This window comes from Leucoraja erinacea, chromosome 13 (genome assembly GCF_028641065.1).
Source record: "Leucoraja erinacea ecotype New England chromosome 13, Leri_hhj_1, whole genome shotgun sequence".
NCBI lineage: Eukaryota > Metazoa > Chordata > Chondrichthyes > Rajiformes > Rajidae > Leucoraja > Leucoraja erinaceus.
In genome coordinates, this window is record NC_073389.1 from 45084680 (window position 1) to 45100647 (window position 15968).

The 15968-nt window shown below is 44.8% G+C and overlaps 1 protein-coding gene across 1 annotated transcript in view; it reads left to right on the forward strand.

Moving 5' to 3' along the window:
* Nucleotides 1–205: 205 nt before the first annotated feature.
* zbtb21 (zinc finger and BTB domain containing 21) overlaps nt 206–15968 on the forward strand; it is a 43114-nt gene continuing 27351 nt past the window's right edge. Inside the window, exon 1 of the mRNA XM_055645108.1 lies at nt 206–373. The gene's annotated coding sequence lies outside the window, so the exon portion shown is untranslated. The remainder of the gene's footprint in view (nt 374–15968) is intronic.

Sequence of the window (15968 nt, forward strand, 5' to 3'; positions counted from 1 at the left end):
TAAAGTTGAATCTGAATTTCCAATGACCAGTTTCCCTGTGGGGATGAATAAAGTTTATCATATCCCCTCCTCCCCCTGCCCTTAAGAGCCACCGCTGCCGCCGCTGCCGCCGCCTTGCGAAGAGCCGGGGTCCCTCCCCCCGCGGCGGCCTGGGCCGGGCCAATGAGCGCGCGGCGCTGGTGACGCGGGCGCGGGGAATGACCTCATCCCTGGTGTGGCATGACGTCAAATTCAAGATGGATGGAATCACTGCCGTGGCGCGCGCCACCGCAATCTAAAGCCTCTCGGTGGAAAAAAAAACCCCATCACCGAAAGCTGGCGATTTCACCGCCACTTTTTTTTCTCTTCCCCACCCCAGCCCACGCCCTGGAAGGTGAGTAGTTACCGAGATTTGCGGCGGAGAACCGGAAGTTCTCAAGAGTTGTCTCTGTATGTGTGTGTGTGTGTGTGTGAGGGGATAGAGAGGGAGAAAGCGCGGCCTGTCCTGACGTAACTCGGAGCCGCTCTCCTCCCTCCCTCCCTCCGTCGTCCATCAGCCGTCACCCTCTGCGCATGCGTCAACAAGCTCCGTGGCGTGACCAGGCTGCCGGCGCATGCGCGGCGGGCCCGGTCCCGGGCAGCTTGAGCGGGGATTGTCCAACACTGCGCATGCGTCAACAGGGGTCCGTGACGTGTTGGGGCGTCTTGCGCAATCGCGGTGGTCCCGGCCGGTGGGCTGGAAGGGATTGTACATCATCCCTTCCGTAACGTAGCCCACGTCCGGCGCATGCGCGGCGGGCCCGGCCCGGCCCGGCCCTGGGCTGTTTGGGAGAGATTGTCCATCACTGCGCATGCTTGTACCGTGTGGAGCGTTTGCTGTTCATGAATGTACTGGGATAAAGAAATTTACAGTAAAGTGAAAGGCAATCAGGTTGAATTACAGACCAGTTAGTCTAACATCGGTAGTGGGGAAAATGCTAGAGTCAGTTATTAAATATGGGATAGCAGCACATTTGGAAAGTGGTGAAATCATTGGACAAAGTCAGCATTGATTTACGAAAGGTAAATCATGTCTTGACGAATCTTATAGAATTTTCAAGGATGTAACTAATAGAGTAGATAAGGGAGAACCAGTGGATGTGTTATATCTGGACTTTCAGAAGGCTTTCAACAAGGTCCCACATAAGAGATTAGTATACAAACATAAAGCACACGGTATTGGGGGTTCAGTATTGATGTGGATAGAGAACTGGCTTGCTGACGGGAAGCAAAAAGTAGGAGTAAACGGGTCATTTTCAGAATGGCAGGCAGTGACTAATGGGGTACCGCAAGGCTCAGTGCTGGGACCCCAGCTATTTACAATATATATTAATGATTTGGACGAGGGAATTGAATGCAATATCTCCAAGTTTGCGGATGATACAAAGCTGGGGGGCAGTGTTAGCTGTGAGGAGGATGCTAGGAGGCTGCAAGATGACTTGGATAGGTTGGGTGAGTGGGCAAATGCATGGCAGATGCAGTATAATGTGGATACATGTGAGGTTATCCACTTTGGTGGCAAGAACAGGAAAGTAGACTATTATCTGAATGGTGGCCGATTAGGAAAAGGGGAGATGCAACGAGACCTGGGTGGCATGGCACACCGTCATTGAAAGTAGGCATGCAGGTGCAGCCGGCAGTGAAGAAAACGAATGGTATGTTAGCATTCATAGTAAAAGGATTTGAGTATAGGAGTACGGAGGTTCTACTGCAGTTGTACAAGACCACATCTGGAGTATTGTGTACAATTTTGGTCTCCTAATCTGAGGAAAGACATTCTTGCCATAGAGGGAGTACAGAGAAGGTTCACCAGACTGATTCCTGGGATGGCAGGACTTTCATATGAAGAAAGACTGGATAGACTCGGCTTGTACTCGCTAGAATTTAGAAGATTGAGGGGGGATTTTATAGAAACTTACAAAATTCTTAAGGGGTTGGACAGGCTAGGTGCAGGAAGATTGTTCCAGATGTTGGGGAAGTCCAGAACAAGGGGTCACAGTTTAAGGATAAGGGGGGAAGTCTTTTAGGACCGAGATGAGAAAAACATTTTTCACACAGACAGTGGTGAATCTGTGGAATTCTCTGCCACAGAAGGTAGTTGAAGCCAGTTCATTGGCTATATTTCAGAGGGAGTTAGATGTGTCCCTTGTAGCTAAAGGGATCAGGGGGTATGGAGAGAAGGCAGGTACAGGATACTGAGTTGGATGATCAGCCATGATCATATTGAATGGCGGTACAGGCTCGAGGGACCGAATGGCCTACTCCTGCACCTATTTTCTATGTTCCTATGAATATACCTTTCAACGACTTACTGTTACTTGCGTTTCGTTTCTATTTATTACTCAAGTGTACACTAACTTTTATCCTTGAAAAAACGAAGGACTTTAATAGTTTAAGAAGGAACTACAGATGCTGGAAAATCGTAGGTAGACAAAAATGCTGGAGAAACTCAGCGGGTGAGGCAGCATCTATGAAGGGAAGGAAATGGGCAACTTTTCGGGCCGAAACCCTTCTTCAGACTTTAATAGTTTCTCGATGATTGCATTGCTCTTGCATTGCTGAAGGAGCTTTCCGCCTCCCCATACAGCATTGGCCCGCTGAGTTACTCCAGCATTTTGTGTCTATCTTCAGTGTAAACTAGCATCTGCAGATCCTTCCTATACATTTCCTATGTAATGGGGTGTGGATATGTGGTGAAGGAATGGAATTTTCTTCCATTGAAGTAAGTCTGAAGAAGGGTCTTGACCAAAAACGTCACCCATTCCTTCTCTCCAGGGATACTGCATGTCCCGCTGAGTTATCCAGCATTTTGTGTCTACCTTCGATTTAAACCAGCATCTGGTTCTTTCCTACACATGGTATTTTCTTCATTTTGTTGTCTTCGCCCCAGCCTTTATTTATCTCCAGCATTTCCAAATCTGTTTTGTTTTACACTTGGATATTCAAAGCTCTGAAGCATTGCATTTGAAATTAAGTTTGTTTTCTTTCAACCGTGAAACTGCAGTTTTTGACGGAAACCAGTGTGAAGGCGTTTTCATCCAAGAACCGCAACCTGAATTCTGTATTGTTGTTCTAGTTATACGTCTGTTTAACATTTAAGCAGAGGTACGGTTTCCATGACAGGTACAATTTGGAGGAATGTAGGTAGCAAGTGTAGTTGAGGTGTAAAAGCCGCAACTAAATGGCTGAACAGGCACGAGGAGCCGACTGGCCTATGTTCTTTTAGGGGGCAGAGTAATTTAAAAAAGCATTATCCACGTTTACACATTTTTCTATTGTCATTGCTTAAGAATTCTCAATAAACACTAAACCACATCTGATGAGTCGAGACTTATGAATCAGCTGAGTAGGGAGGGTAAATTTGCTGCCTGTTTTGTACTTGATTTGTTATAACAATTTAATAATCATTAATTGTTCCCGATGTTGGGTGAGTCCAGAACCAGAGCCACAGTTTAAGAATAAGGAGTAAGCCATTTAGAACGGAGACGAGGAAACACTTTTTCTCACAGTGGTGAGTCTGTGGAATTCTCTGCCTCCAAGGGCGGTGCAGGCAGGTTCTCTGTATGCTTTCAAGAGAGAGCTAGATAGGGCTCTTAAAAATAGAGTCGGGGGATATGGGGAGAAAGCAGGAACGGGGTACTGATTGGGGATGATCAGCCATGATCACATTTGGCTCGAAGGGCCAAATGGCCTACTCCTGCACCTATTGTCTATTAAATATTTTTTGAAATTGAGGTTAAGGGGTCTGTCCTACTTCAAATTATTTGTCTATTTTATTCTCACTGGGACCCATATTAAATTGAAATTGAGCTCTGTGCATCAATTTTGTTTTACAATTTTGTGTATATTTGCTGTCTGCATAAAAGGCAAGTTTATACTAACTTGCTTTTCGCCTTCCCCAGTTCTGATCAAGTCTTTGACGTGAAATTTTTAACTTTTAATTATCCACAAATGCTGGATGTTTCGAAGGCAAGAGAGGTTTCATCAGAATTCTGTTTGAAGCACTGAGGTGCATAATTAATGATTTTTGGATATGGTGCACACTGTAGCATGTGCCAGTTGTGGAGAGGTTGCACATTTTGGGTGGATTGAATGGCAGTTAAGAGGACGAGTTGGTCTATGACAGTGTTTAGTTTGTGAGTTATTGGAAGTGCACTTATCAAATCAAGCAGGAGATATTCCATCAGAATTTAGAGATACAGCGCAGAAACAAGCCCACCCCCCCCCCCCCCCCCCCCCCCCCCCGTTCATTAACACAAGCCTACACACACTAGGGATAATTTACATTTTTACCAAGTATACAAACCCAAGCCAATTAACCTACAAATCTGTACGTCTTTGGAGTGTGGGAAGAAGCCGAAGATCTCGGAGAAAACCCCATACAGACAGCACCTGTAGTTGGGATCGAACCCAGGTCTCTAGAGATGAACCGCCGGCCATCCTTGTCTAAGACCAGAGGGATAATTAGGGACAATCGGCTTTGTTTTATGTAAGGCCCGTCCTTCAATAAGCTTCAGCGAGCCAGTTAATTATAGCTTGGAGCTTGGCATCCAAGTACATGCTAAACACACGCTTGGATTCTAGACATGTCTAGAATTGATAGTTTCACATTTCCAGAACCACAATTTATACTGACAGCAGAAGAAGACGGATTAAAACACGCTGGGGGGTCATATTATTGTTTAATATATTAGTAATACTGAACGGAATACCTTTTTAAATAAAGATCATTGTAACTTCTCAAGCCATACACGAGATCCCAAGCAAGCTGGAGAGTAGATAACTTTCTTCCTTTTTAGGAAGGGAAATGGCATTAAATTCAACCAAACCGAGATTTTAGGTTGGTATGCATCATGTCAGTGGTAGGGAAGCTGTTGGAGAGGATTCTTAAGAATAAGATTTGGTCTTATTTGGAAAAGAATTGGCTAATTAGGGACAGTTAGCCTCGCTTTATGGGACGGGACATGAATGGCAAATTTGATCGAGTTTTTTGAGGAGGTGATGAGGATGATTGGGGTTAGGGGCAGTGAATATTGCCCACATGGACTTTAGACTGATAAGATCTCTCGTGGTAGGTTGATCCAGAAGATTAAAAGATGCATGGCATCTAAGATGACTTGGTAGTTTGGATTCAGAACTGGCTTACACATAGGAAGCAGGATAGTGGTGAAAGGGTGTTATTCTGGTTGGAGGTTTGGGTTACAGGTGTTCTGCAGGGATGTAGAAACCTGGAAGATGTTGGTTTTCAAAAAAAAGACACAAAAGCTGGAGTAACTTAGCATGTCAGGCAGCATCTCTGGAGAAAATGAATAGGTGATGTTTTGGGTTGGGACCCTTCTTCAGACCCCTACCACTTGATTCCATCATTGAATCACTGCCCCCACCTTGTGTGGTTCCAACTGTCAGGTCGACCACGGTGGCGCAGCAGTAGAGTTGCTGCCTTACAGCGTCAGAGATCCGGGTTCGATCCCGACTATGGGTGCTGTCTGTACGGAGTTTGGACGTTCTCCCCATGACTGCGTGGGTTTTCTCTGAGATCTTCGGTTTCCTCCCACACTCCAAAGACGTGCAGGTTTGTACGTTAATTGGTTTGATGTATGTGTAAATTGTCCCTAGTGTGTGTAGGATTGTGTTAATGTGCGGGGATGGCTGGTCGATGCGGACTCTAGGCCGAAGGGCCTGTTTCTGTACTGTATCTCAAAAACTAAAACTAAAAAATCATCTGAGGAAGGGTCCCAACCCAAAACATCATCTGTCCGTGTTATCCATAGATGTTGACTGACCTGCTGAATTAATCCAGCACTTTGAATTTTTTTGTAAACCAGCATCTGCAGTTCCTTGTTTCCCCAGTCTTTCGTCATAGCTGAAACACTCCATCCGAAATGACATCCTGGTGAATCTGATCCATGCCCTCTCCAGTATACTTAATGCAATAGTGTGGAGATCAGACCTGCACACGATTCTCCAGCTAAGTTCTAAGCAACATTTTTCAAAGTTGTACAAAAGCCTCTTGTTCGTTGTGATTGGAAAATGAATGTAACTGCCCTGTATGACCTCTTTACCACCTTATCTATTTGTGCTGCCACCTCAGATCCTTGGTCTTTTATAACTAGATCTACTTGTCCCCCTATGGCTCTCTCATTCATAGTAATATACCACAGATCCCAAGTGTGCAAACACAAAAACATGCACCTCCCTGTTGATTCTGGATCTTCTACCCTCCCCAATCTGGGTCAGTAAAACACTGAATCGAACACTGGAGTCCAAACCCATCTTTACTGGTATTCACCGCGGGGCCGGCCACTCATCCAGTCACTCGAGCCCTCAGCAGCCTCGTGCAAACACAACAGAAGGAAAGACAACCGACCGACCCTCCCCAACAAAACGATCACCCTTTTATACCCCTATACAGTGGCGTGAAACTAACGACGCAAATGTACAGGGGGAGGCAACTCTTTTGCCCAATCACAGATACAGAAAAAGCGTCAATATATTGAAATAAAACAAAAATCTCTTCAAGGGTCCAGACTTAGTCGTGACAGGTGGGTCACATGATTACCAAGAACTGGGCCTGCACCCTATGATGTCACCACCAGAGAAGCCCAGCCTTTCAGACACCTGCCTTTCCCAAGGCACCCCAGTCCCTGAATATTCACATCACCACCCTCCAACGCAGCCTGCAGCAGCTACGCAGAACTCCATTGGAAAGATCTGAGATTATCGCACCGGGCCGGGCTGACTCCTACTTCAAAGATCCAGTGCTGTCAAGACACAGGGCCTTAAAATTAGAAAATAAGAAACACATTTATGCCACTGACATAAAGAGTGTTTCGGTGATGTGAGGACCAAAATATCCTCATGTCAGTGGCAGTGTAAGCAATGCAAATTATGCCTGAGGATGGATCACGACCTGAAGCGTCACCTATCTGTGTTCTCTGGGGATGTCACCTGAGTTACTCCAGCACTTTATTGTGTTTCTCTTTTTGTGAACCAGCATCTGCAGTTCCTTGTTTCTACAATTTATGTTGGATTGAGTATATTTGGGCAATGCAGGTTTTACTTAATCTTGTATCAATAGAAATATTTATTTATAATTTGTAGTACAATCTCATCGAAAGTTGCTGTTCATTGAATGGTATACAAAAAAATTCAAGGACCATTTAACTTTGGTAACAAATGAATGTCCTAAAACATATTAACATAACACAATTGCAAAGTTATAAATCAAAAGGAAGTAGATGGATATTTTTCTTTGTTAGGTCCTGAGATAATTGGTGAAGACCAGCATAAAAGCTGCTGGATATAAATTGTACATCCTGATTCGGGAAGCAAGGCAAACTCCAGAGTCAAATGATAATCCTGGATTACGGTTTAATGTGTTGATTGTGATTTAAGATGGGGAGACTATTTCCTGAATTTTCCAAGAATAAAATTTAGAAAATGTAAAAACTTAACGTTGAATTTTGCGAAGGATCTATATATAATAGTATCGCCATATCTTTAATCAGACTTCCTTTGCTGCAATTATATTTTCCTTTTATCGCATTGGATATGCATGGTGATAATTCTGCATGTTAAAGTAGCAAGGACGTGATGAGTAGGCAAATGATAACTGCAACTAGAGTAAATTGTTAATGGACACAAACATCTTGGGTATTGCAAGGCTTCGTCCAGCCGGAGAATTTTTATTTGGAAAAGTCGCAGAGAAGGCAGCACTCGAAAGCCTGAGCTATAGGGAGAGGTTGTGTAGGATATGGTGAATGCACAGACTTTTTTTGCATGGTTGGGGAATTAAGAATTAGAGGGCACAGAGTTAAGTGGGTAGTCAGCTAATAGGAACCCGAGGGTCAATTTGTTCACATAGAGTGGTGGGTATATGGAACGAGCTACAGTTGATGCAAGTACAATAACATTTAAAAGACATTTGGACACGCACATGGGTTGGGAACGTTTGAAGGAATATGGCCCAAACGCAGGTAAACTGAACCATTTTAATTGGGGCATCTTGGTCGGCATGGATAAGTGGGGCTGAAGAGCCTGTTTCCATGCTCTATGGCTGGTTAATGTCAAGAAGGGATCCATGACTGAATTAGGGATAAGGGGTAAGCCATTTAGAACGGAGATGAGGAAAAACTTTTTCACGCAGAGAGTTGTAAATCTGTGGAATTCTCTGCCACAGCAGGCAATGAAGGCCAATTCTCTGGAGGCTTTCAAGAGAGAGTTAGATGGTGCTCTTAAAGATAGCGGAGTCAAGGGATATGGGGAGAAGGCAGGAACGGGGTACTGATTGTGGATCATCAGCCATGATCACAGTGAACGGTGGTACTGGCTCGAACGGCCGAATGGTCTACTCCTGCACCTATTGTCTATAACAGGTAGTCAAAGAGAAAAATAAACAATGCAGAATATAGTACTACAGTTACAGATAAAGTGCCTTTATATATGTGCTTTCAAGGCTTGTCCTGTTTGATGGGAGAGGAGAGAAGAAAGAATGACTGGTATGTGAATGGTCCTTGAATATTGGCCGCAGAAGCATTAGAGGATAGTGTCGATGGACAACTCACTGCATGAAAAGGTTTTTCCTCATCTCTGTTCTAAATGGCTGGTTTGCATGTGGGAACTGGGCTGCACCACAACTCTGCAATTTCTTGCGATCTTGGGCAGAGCAGTTCCTAAACTTAGTTGTAATGTAATGTAAGATGTTTTCCACAATGTAGCTGTAGAAATTAGAAAGTCACTGGAGGCATGTCAAATTTCCTTTATCTTCTGAGGAAGTAGAGGCTTTGATGTGCTTTCTCAGTTCAGTTTATTGTCACGTGTACCGAGGTACAGTGAAAAGCTTTTGTCGCATGGTTACCAGTCAGCAGAAAGACAATACATGATTACAATTGATTCATTTACAGTGTATAGATACATGATAATGGAATAATGTTCAGTGCAAGGTAAAGCCAGCAAAGTCCAAACAAGGATAGTCCGAGGGTCTTGGCCGTTGCACCAATGTGAGATCTTAGATTTAGATCCAGTGGCGATTTCAGAAAGTCAGCTTTTGTAAGTAAGGATCTATTGAAAGAGCAAACTGTTAAAATCCTAACTAGATTCCAAAAAGAAAAGTTTTAGTTGCAAAAAAATCTTAAAAGATGCAAAATTCTGCATTTTTATTATCCTGTCAAAGGAGGTATTGTGCACCAGTGACACGAATATACTGGGGTTCACGTCAAGTGAAACTATATGAAAATTTGTTCTAGGAAACAGATGACATGGTCGCATTTCTACTCTTTTTAATGGAAGAATAATAGACGTGCTTATTATCTCGTGAAATGGATTTGCTTTAGCTGCAAATATGACAACAGATGAGTTAATGATGTGATGAGTTTAATAGGTATAGTCAGAGTAATGTACATTAAAGCCAAAACAAAAATGATATTCCATAAAAAAATAGTAATGGAATTGTGGGGGTAATGATTGATGAATTGTAATGACACACTCTTTTAAGATTACAAACATGTTATTATCTGTCTGAAGAAGGGTCTCGACCCAAAACATCACTCATTCCTTCTCTCCAGAGATGCTGCATGTCCCACTGAGTTACTCTAGATTTTAGTGCCTATCTTCGGTTTTAACCAGCATCTGCAGTTCCTTCTTACGCATGTTATTATTTAAAACTGCTTGGACATTTTAGTTCTTGTGGGGATTAAGGAAGTAGCTCTGTGGAATGTATTACAAATATGGATGACCATACAAACGCCATCATTGTTCAAAGCGATTTCATGTGACAGTCTGGTTACAGTTAAAAAATAAAGAAACTGTTGTGATGAAGGAGCAACTTTTCCTGTATTTCATTATTTTATCAGGACAACTCTGGACACATTTACATTCCAAAATTTAGCATTGTATGATATACAAGTTCTTTGCAAACACACAAAACCTGTACTTTGAATCCACCATATTTCCTTGCCTTTGGATTGAAGATACTTACATCTGCACCCTTTTTGTGTGTTCTGAGATGGGTAATGAAGATTATGAGGGAACCATAGACTCTTCCACAGATAGGGTTGACCGGGCATGTGCCCCTGATACATGCTGCAATGTTCTCATGACATTCCCTTCTCTACTTAAAAGAGGCATGGGGCAGAGATCCCCAGGAATCAGTTGGACATATGTAATTTCTTTGGAGAGCCCTGGGCACATTCTTGAATCTGCTCTGCCCTCTGTGGTATTCTCATCCCATGACAATTTGGTGTAAAATATGTGCTTTTGGAACTTGATGTTGTACATGTGAACAACATTTTTGAGCGTAACTGGAACTCAAAAGTGTTGGCGTGGGAGAAGATGCTGCTGCTGATTATCTTGTATTTCATGGGAGGTTGGAGGAATTTTTGCACGGATTTTATTTGGCTATTATTCCAGTGCTTTCATTGCTGAGTTTTACGATTTTGATGAGAATGTCATCTGCTAGCAAGCAGGGCTCTCGCTTAACTTTTTTCCCCTGTTGCCAGCCGGGCAACCTTGGCAGCTTTTTAGGTTGCCAAATGACATTTTAGGTGGTCATTTAAGATGGCTTGCATGCCGCGTGCTCGGACGAAGTACGTAGTTACCAGTCGGAATTATGCTCAATGAAGCATTCGCATATTATTTCTGCTTGAAATAAAGTCACAAACTAACATATTCACCAATCAAGACATGATATATACCACAATGACATGCAGCAAAATTATAATACGGTATTTCAACTCTTTTTACACATTGCAATTAATGCAATTTTTATTATTTCTTTCCACTTCCAAACAAAAATGTGGTTGGATTAATCAGCGTATGATCAACCTGTGTCAGTAAATCCTGGACTTTGATAACATATATGCTTAACCATGCACACTACAGATTGATGCAGACATGTTTTTTGTGAAGGACCGAAAATTATCATGACATGACATGGCCATAGCATAGGTCGTTATTGCTATTGGTACAGGAACACTCTTGCTTCCCACATAATTTATCCACAACAAAATATACAGGTTGCAAGGAAGTTTCTAAAGGCATTTTATGATAATAGCTGACAAGACTGACTATACCCATCTGATAGGTTAAACATTACACTAACAAGAGATGGCCAAAGGACATAAATGCAGCAAATGTTTGGTAATATATTTAAAGGTGTCAAGACGCCACATTACCAGACATTCAGATTAGATGTATGTGGCAATGAAGATACCCAGTTTGTAAGCACCATTTTTAAAAAGAATTGTTGATAAACGCTTTTTCCATCATTCCCACTTCAGAATTAACGTTAAAATTTCAATTAAAATATTTCCTGACCAAATTTGTGATGTATATGACTGACTGTAGAAGTAAAACCTGGATAAATCCAACATATAGTTGTGAATGTTGCTCATTAAATAACTACAGTACTGATACTCCATATTAACAGCATTGATTTGCCATTAAAATAAATTCTGTAATAACGTGTCGGTGACAATCGAACACTGCGGTTTTATTGTTTCATGTGTTCAAAATTTAATCCATCTTTATGGATTAAAACAAATAATAACATTGGGAATCAAAACATATTTGATTGCATTCTGTTATCAAACATAGTCAATGTTAGCTCTGAAGACATTTCCAGCACAATAGGGTCGGGAGGGGGGGGGGGTATGAATCAGTGCAGGGGTGGATAGATGGTGGGGGGGGGGGGGGGGGGGGGGGGGGGGGGGGGGCTTGAGAAGGCAATCGGTGTGGATTGGATAGATTGAGGCAGGGGGATTAGTGAGTGTTGGTTGGAGTAGGTAAAATTATGAGGGGAGAGCGCGGGGGATGTCTGTGGGGTTGAATGGGTGGGATCTGTGCAGGATGGATGGGGAGAGTAGTGCAGGATGAAGGGGTGAGCAGTGCAGGATGGATGGGAAGAGGGACCAGTACAGAATTAGGGGACCAGTGTAGGATTGATGGTGAGGGGCAGGAGAATCAATGCGAGGTGGCTAGGGAGATCAGTGCAGGATGAATAGATGGGGGGGGGGGGGGGGGGGGGGGGGGGGGGGGGGGGGACCGCGGACAGAATATATTGGAGGCCCCCACACACACACACACGCACGCACGCACGCACGCGAGGCTTCGGTGAACGATAATTTCAGCTCAACTGTGCCTGTCTTGCCTACAGCCCCATCTCAATCCAGACAGGGCTGTTGGTTAACCTGGCGGGACAAGCAGAGTGAGCTGGGTTTAACGCTGCTTCTCTGTGCTGGCTGGGGGCACCGCGCCCGTCTAACTCCTGACGTCTCTGGCCACCCCCGGGGGGGGGCTCTCGGGTGGGGATGATCCAGTAGCGGTTCGGCAGCTATTGCAGCGCCGGAGACCGGGATCGGTCCTGGCTGCAGTGCAGGGCTGCCGAGAGTGTTTTGGCACGTCTCCATCCTCCAATCACCCTACTCTACTTCCACCTCTGACCGACACCTCCCTCCAAGGGTCTGTTTTGAAAGCGCTGTTGGCGGAGTGGCAGCAGTTGCCGCTAACAGGCCGGGCGGGGCGATGTGCGGGAGGAGGAGATGGAGCTGCCGCTGCCGCTGCCGCTGCTGCTGCTGTGCGGGGCCCGACATTTGCTCCAACCCTCCGTCATGCCACACTTAGCATCTTTCCCACAACCGTCGCCGACACAAAATGTCACGTTCCTTTTCTCCAGAGATGCTGCCGGACCCGAGTAGTTTTTATTTTCTGCTGGGATACGGCTGTTAGTCAGGATCAATTACAAGTTGGTTTCAGTCACAAATCCATAGCCTCATCTGAGATGAGGAAAATATCCCTGGAACTGAGATGCTCAAATCGTGAGCGTCTGCAGGAAAAGGGGCATCACTGACTGATAACTTCAGAAGTGGGTTCCTTGGTGTCACTAGAGTTAATTTCCTCAGCAAGGTCTTGCATCGCATTGTAGGATCCATCCACCAGTAAAGAGTGGTGGAAAAGCTGAGTGGAATATGCTTTGGTGGGATGGAGTCAAGGAATCTCTTGGTTGATGAGATATTTGAAGTGCTCCTATTCGGTGTTGACTGCCTCTCTTTCTGATGAGTTCATGCCATTTCTGGCTCTCATTGGATTTGGGCCTTGTGTGGGGACTATTAGATGTCTTTCATGATGTTGAAGAGCCTGTGCATGACATGCTGGTGAGTTGTTGAACTCCCTGTACTCTTCATCCACTCTGTATTCTTTGGGTCTTTTTGCCCTCAGGTGCCAAGAGAACTGAGTCTTTTCCCTTGAGGAAAGGTGGAGCTTTTGATTATTGAATAGATCCTGATCTGGTCACTTTTATCAAGTTCAAGTTACATTTATTGTCTCATGCACCAATTGGTACAATGAGATTTGAATTACCATACAGCCATATGAATAAAAAGAACACAATACACGATAGACTGTAACATGAACATCCCCCATAGCGGAGTCAACGTTTCCCACTGAGGGAAGGCAATAAAGTTCAGTCATCTTCCTCTTTGTTCACCTGCGGTGGGCCTTTGAGCCTTCCTCAGTTGCCGCTACGGTGGCCCGATGTTCAGGCCTTCTCGCCGGGATGATCGGAGCCCCGGCGACGGAACGGAGAACATTCTCAGCGGCTTGGAGTTTCCAAATCAGCCACTTCCTATCGGGGACCGCGGCTTCCAAAGTCCACAAGCTTTGGGCCGAGCTCCAACACTGGCGACCCTCGGCAAAATAATCCAGGACTCCGCGATGCTAAAGTCAGCGCCGCCCGCGGCTAGAAGCTCCACAAACCACAGCTCCGCGGCGTTAAACAGCAGGCCCAACACTCCGGAGCTTCAACACGGCGATCCCCGGTAAGGCATCGCCCGCTCCATGATGGTAATTCAGTGCTGCGTCGCTGCTGAAGCTCTAATCGGTCTCCGGCAGGAATGGTTGCACCAATCTAGTTGGTGGGCAGTGACGGGGGCAAACATGTGACTCGGAGAAAAGGCGCATCCTCGACCAGAAAGTGACTGGGAAACGGTTTCCCCTCTTCCCCTCCCCCCCCACATAAAAAATGACTAAGAAACCTCCAACAACATACTTTAAGACAGACTAAAAATAACAAAAAGGGTGAAAGGACGGACAAACTGCTGGCGAGGCTGCCACGCACGGCGCCACCCGATGACCATCTCAGCAATCCTGGTAGTTCTCGTTACAGAAGATGCGTTAATTATGCAGCCTTCATGACCTCCCTGAACCTGTGGATTTTACAACTCTTGTGGACTTGGAATTGTCATGTTGGTTGTGAGGTGGTGTCCAATATCTGGTTTTGTGGGGCTATTAAGAGCTTCATTTGGCAATGCTGATGTTCTGGATTTTTTGAGGTTGATGGAAATAATAACATATGTTGGGTACTCAGTCCAGCAGTCACGTTCATAAGTTCACGTGATAGGAGTAGAATTAGGCCATTCGGCCCACCAAGTCCACTCCAACATTCAATCATGGCTGATCTCTGCCTCCTAATCTCATTTTCCTGCCTTCTCCCCATAACCCTTCACAGCCGTTCTAATCAAGAACTTGTCTATCTCTGCCTTAAAAATATCCACTGAACCCCTTATCCCATTCTCCCTCCCCCACCACTTTTTCCCCTCCACCTATACTCTGCCCCCACACTCTCCCCCTCTGCCCCCACTCTCCCCCCTCTGCCCCCACTCTCCCCCCCCTCTGCCCCCCCCCTCTCCCCCTCTGCCCGTACTCTTCCTCCTCCCCCACCTCTGCCCACATTCGCCCTCTGCCCACATACCCTCCCACACTCTCCTTCCCCTTTCCTCTCTCTTCCCCCTCCCCTCCTCCGTCCCCCTCTCCCCTACCCGCTCACCCCGAGGGTGACATCGCAGAGCTTGCCCTGGCGGCGGATCTCCTCCATGAGGCCGTATTCGCGGACAGGCAGGTCGCCACACTCAGCAGCATCAGCTCCTCATCTGCCTCCGGCGCTCGGTTGTAGTCCCTGGGCATATTCTAAAATCAATTGTCTAGTTTATGCCTCTCACTTCAACAGGCTATTAACTTGGTACTTACTTGGGGGAAAAAAACTATTTAGATACATCCAAGTGTTCCATATCTTTGGTGGGCGAATGAACAGATTGCCATGTTCTTATACACTCTTAGTGCTAACTCAGTGGGAGGCAGAAAAAATGGAATAACATTATTTTTAGAATGTTTTCACGCATTAGGTGTGATATCTGGAGTGTGTAATACCAAATTTCCTTTGAATGTGAAATGCACTTGTGTTTTTCTTATGGATTCCCAGCAGCAGATAAATTTAATCTGGTGATTTCAAAGAAAATCCAAAGACTTTTCAGATTTATACATTAATTGTTACGGTGTGAATGTATTGCATAAATATACAGGAACAAAGCATGAAAACAAGCACATACTGGAAAATAAAGTAAGTGCTTCCACTTAACAAAGTCCATTTTGCATCTTTCTGGTATTTTCGCAAATCTTCTGAATCTGATGGTTTCCATCTTGGGTATTTAATACAAATAAATCAGAAAATCACACCTATTTCTCGAAGCCAAATAAGGCTTATATCCAAAAAATTAACTGCTGGAGGAACTCAGCAGCATCTGTGCAGCCAAAAGGCTGGTCGATGTTTCAGGTTGAGACCCCGCATCACCACTGTCAGTGTTGAGGGAAGATATGCAGTGTAGAAAGGTGGGGCCAGGTGAGCTGGGGGATGATCTGCAGGAGGGAATTTCGAGACATAAGCTATCGATGATGGGTGGAACCAGATAAGGGATAACAAACAAATGCGCCGATACAGCCAGATCAGCATCTACAGTTGCTAGCTCCTCAGATTTTAAGTTATTTATTAATGACCTAAAAACATAGAAACATAATAAATAGGTGCAGGAGGAGGCCATTCGGCCCTTCGAGCCAGCACCGCCATTCATTGTGATCATGGCTGATCGTCCCCTATCAATAACTCGTGCCTGCCTTCTCCCCAT